This window comes from Eschrichtius robustus, chromosome 15 (assembly GCF_028021215.1).
Source record: "Eschrichtius robustus isolate mEscRob2 chromosome 15, mEscRob2.pri, whole genome shotgun sequence".
Lineage (NCBI taxonomy): Eukaryota > Metazoa > Chordata > Mammalia > Artiodactyla > Eschrichtiidae > Eschrichtius > Eschrichtius robustus.
In genome coordinates this window covers 86906386-86911001 of record NC_090838.1, presented here as the reverse complement: position 1 = coordinate 86911001, position 4616 = coordinate 86906386, and the positions used below count along the sequence as shown (strand labels likewise).

The 4616-nt window shown below is 38.9% G+C and overlaps 1 pseudogene; it reads left to right on the top strand.

The window, feature by feature from the left end:
* The first annotated feature begins 1526 nt into the window (after positions 1-1526).
* On the top strand, positions 1527-3492 carry LOC137777414 (ATP synthase F(0) complex subunit C1, mitochondrial pseudogene; annotated as a pseudogene).
* Positions 3493-4616: the final 1124 nt, after the last annotated feature.

Below are 4616 nucleotides of genomic sequence, written 5' to 3'. Positions count from 1 at the left end.
TTAAGTCAAGCTGTTGTATGTCAGGAACCATCTGTACTCTTTTATTCCTCGTTTTCATGCTGTCGTCTTTGGAATGAAGTCACTATCTACAGCTCAGACTTAAGAAGTGGGAGTTGTGCCCTACCTCCTTGATGATGGAATATCTACATAAATTATTTGGAATTCTTCTGCCTGGGAATTCTGTCTCTTCGCTTCCATTTATTTATTTATTCATTCATTTATTTATTTATTTAGTCAATTATTTATTTGTATCAGTATATACTCATGGAACTTTATTTTATGCTTTGGGTTATAATCCAGTATTACTTTATTTTATTGTGCAAAAATGTTTCAGCTTTGGCCACTGGGAACCCTTTCCATTGGTTCTGTGCCCTGTTGCACACTACCATCAGCGTGGGTTTTTTTGGCAGGGGTCGTCTGAGCACTTCCTTATTTTCTGGCACTACGATAGTCTCCAGTCTGATCTTAGATATTTTCTGCCCTAATCAGTGATTTCTCCAGGGACCCCAGGTCCTTTTATTGGAGGATGGTATTGGAAACCAAGATCTGAGTGCGAGGTATGCTTGTTGCTACCAGAGAATCATTGCTTCTAGGCCCTCTCAGCTGACAAGGCAAGGAAATATACATGTGCGTACTAACTTATGTATATATACATATCTATAATTATTTCTATATTTAACTTTCTATCTATGCTAAGCTAAACATGAGTCATACTAATGTCTCTAATTATGATATGGAACGTCCTAGCTTCCTCCCTTTGTGTATGTGTAAACTCCCACTCCAACAATGAGAAAACTGGACCCCACCATCTGCTATCCATTTACGAAATTATTCAATTCCAGTATACAGTATCAGAATTGTTAACCTGAACTCATATGGGAAACAACTTTATCAACTAGAGTAGAGTGCTGGTGTGCAGTTTCTTTTGCTTTTAGTCTTACAGACTACACTCATTTCCAAAGTTATTTAGGTCAGCAACTTTTCCCCTATCCCCTTCAATGAGGTTGTTTCATACATTTGTAATAAAGCTAGATTGTTTTGTCATATTCTTCATTCCATCCTGGGATCTTCCTAAATGATTTTTTTAAAATTTTTGTACAGTAAGGTTCTTTTTTTTTTTTCTCCTAATTTTTTTTTAACATCTTTATTGGAGTATAATTGCTTTACACTGTTGTGTTAGTTGCTGCTGTATAACAAAGTGAATCAGCTATACGTATCCCTCTTGTGTCTCCCTCCCACCCTCCCTATCCACCCCTCTAGGTGGTCACAAAGCACCAAGCTGATCTCCCTGTGCTATGCAGCTGCTTCCCACTAGCTATCTATTTCAGTAAGCTTCATTCTTTGTGCTGGAAAGTTCTATAGGTTCTGACAAATGCATAGTGTCACATATCCACAATTACAGTATCATAGAGAATATTTCACCACCCTAAAAAAACCTTCTGTGCTTCATTTATTCAACCCTCCCACCTTCCCCCCAAACACCTGCAAACCACTGATCTTTTAACTATAGTTTTGCCTTTTCCAGGATGTCCTATGATGCAAATAATACAGTATGTAGCCTTTTCACACTGGTTTCTTTTGGTTAGGAACATGCACTTAGGATTAAACTATGTCTTTTCATGGCCTGATAGTTCATTTCTTTTTATTTCTGAGTGATATTCCATTGTATGGATAGACCAAAGTTTGTTTATACTTTCACCTATTGAAGGACACCTTGATTGCTTCCAGTTTGGGTTGATTATGAATAAAGCTGCTATAAACCTTCATATACAGATTTTTGTGGACATAGATTTTCAAGTCACTTGGGTAAATACCTAGGAGCACAACGTGCTGGGTTGCATGGTGAGAAATGGCCAAATTGCCTTCCAAATTGTCTGTACCATTTTGTATTCCCACAGCAGTGAACAAGAGTTCCTTCTATTCTGCACCCTTGCCAGCAATTGATATTGTCAGTTTTATGGCTTTTATCTATTCTAATAGTTGTTAGCAGTATCTCAATGCTGTTTTAATTTGCAATTCCCTAATGAGAAATGATACTGAACATCTTTTCTTGTGATTATTTGACATATTCTTTGGTGAGGTGTCGGAGCAGATATTTTGCCCACTTTTAAACTGGGTTGTTTGTTTTCTTATTGTTAAGAATTCTTTGTATAATTTGGATACCTGTCCTTTATCAGATATGTGTTTTATAAGTATCTTCTCCTGAGCTGTGGCTTGTCTCTCAATTTTCTTAACAGTGTCTTTCTCAGAGGAGAAGCTTTTAATTTTAAGAAGGTCTGACTTATCAATTTTTTCTTCCATGGACTGCTTTTTGGGTTGTATCTAAAAACTCTTCACCAGGAGTGATGGTGGACTGTGAAACTCCGGCCATTTTTCCTGAGGGGGAACATTAAACAAAACACTACAGACGGACTCAAATAACTTTACAGGAGCTCTGGAAACCGGTCAAAGATCTACAGCAACCAAGCAAATGCCCCATCAAGAAAAAAATCACATTCAGAATGGTAGGAAATTTCACAGCATTTTTACTCACCCTTATCCCACCCAATATAGCACAGTGTCATCAGAATGAAGTGGCCTGATTCCCAGTTCCATTCCTCAGGACAGAAGGCGCAGAGGACAACCTGTTTGCAACATTTTGATCTGTAGACTGACACAGAGACTGGCTTCTATCTCACCTGACTTGGAGCTCAAAAAGGGAATGGTGGCATAATTTGGATTTCAGACTGGCAGAGGCCACAGAAGACAGTAGTGGGTGCCATGATATGTGAAAACTGCAGAGGAACTGCATACATACAGATGCTTGGGGGAAAGACATTACAAGTAATAATATTTCTCAATGATAATAGAGAAATAAATAGAGCATCTAAGGCTCTGAGAATAAGTTGGAGTGAGGCTCTTTGGGAAATTAAGACATTTGAAATCAGCTGTGTATATAGAAGAAATTTTTAAAAAGCACACACACAAGCCCAGGCAGAATACATGCATAGAAAACATCTGATAATATCTTCAGCCTCTACCCAGGGATGACCACAAAACTCAAGGGCCCAGAGTCCTAGAGCTAAAGCCGGGAGACTAAAAAACTGCAGACCACCGGGGCACTACTCATTCCTCCTGGTCTGATCCACTCTTGTACCAGGGGCCTGATCGGGCCTGGGTCTGCCTCCTTCCTGAGGAGGCCAGAGATCCATCTGAACAGCTTTCCTACAGCAGTGTCCCACTTCAGGTGGCCAGGCGGGAGTTCCAGACCAGTGTGGTCTCCCAGGACACGACACAGCAGCCAAGTTTATTGGTGCTGGGGCCACCACAGTTGGTGTGGTTGGTTCAGGGGCCGGTATTGGAACAGCGTTTGGCAGCTTGATCATTGGCTATGCCAAGAACCCGTCTCTGAAGCAGCAGTTCTTCTCCTATGCCATTCTGGGCTTTGCCCCATCTGAGGCTACGTGGCTCTTCTATCTGATGGTCGCCTTCCTCATCAATTTTGCCATGTGAGGCTCCATGGAGGTCACCTACCCACCCCTGCTGCTTGGACTCCAGGTCATGCCTGGTGCTGGAGTGTGCTAAGCTTTACCATTAAACACAATGTTTCCCTAAACTCAAAAAAAAAAAAAAAAAACTCAAGGGCCCATAAATTAGCAAAGGTCTTCCATATTGGTCTACAAATATTGGAGACGCAACTATTTTTTCAAATGCCAAATTTTCAATGATCACAAGGCATACAAAGAAACGAGGAAATACTCATTTAAAGAAAGAAAATAAATCTCCAGAAGCCATTTCTGAAGAAACACATGCATCAGTTACTAGACAAAGACTTTCAAAAGAAACTACCTTAACATAGTACAAGCCATATCTGGAAAACCCACAGCAAATGTCATACTCAATGGTGAAAACTGAAAGCATTTCCTTTAAGATGAGGAGCAAGACAAGTATGCCCACTTTCACCACTTCTATTCAACCAAGTACAAGAAGCTCTAGCCAGAGAAATTAGGCAAAGAGAAAAATAAAAGGCATCTAAACTGGAAAGAAAGAAAGAAAATTATCTCTGTTTGCAAATAATATGATCTTATATGCATAAAATCCTAAAGATTCTACCAAAAACCTGTTAGAACTGAATAATGAATTCAGCAAAGTAGCAGGATACAAAGTCAATACACAAAAATCAGTTGCATTTCTAAACACTAACAATGAATGATCCAAAGAGGAAATAACAAACACAATTCCATTTACAATAGCATCAAAAAGAATAAAATACTTAGGAATTAACCAAAGAGGTGAAGACTTGTACAATGAAAATGATGAAACATTACTGAAAGGAATTAAAGATGTATATAAATAAAACACATCCCATGTTCATGGGTTGGAAGACAATATTGTTAAGATGTCAGCAGCACCCAAAGCAACCTACAGATTCAATACAATCACTGTCTAAATCCCAAGGACATTTTTTACAGAATTAGAAATGCCATCCTAAAATTCATATGGAATCTCACAGGACCTTGAATAGCCAAAATAATCTTGAAAAAAATAACAAAGTTGGAGGCCTGATTTCCAAACATATTACAAAGTTACCATAATCAAAACAGTGTGGTACTGGCATAAAGACAGACATATAGACA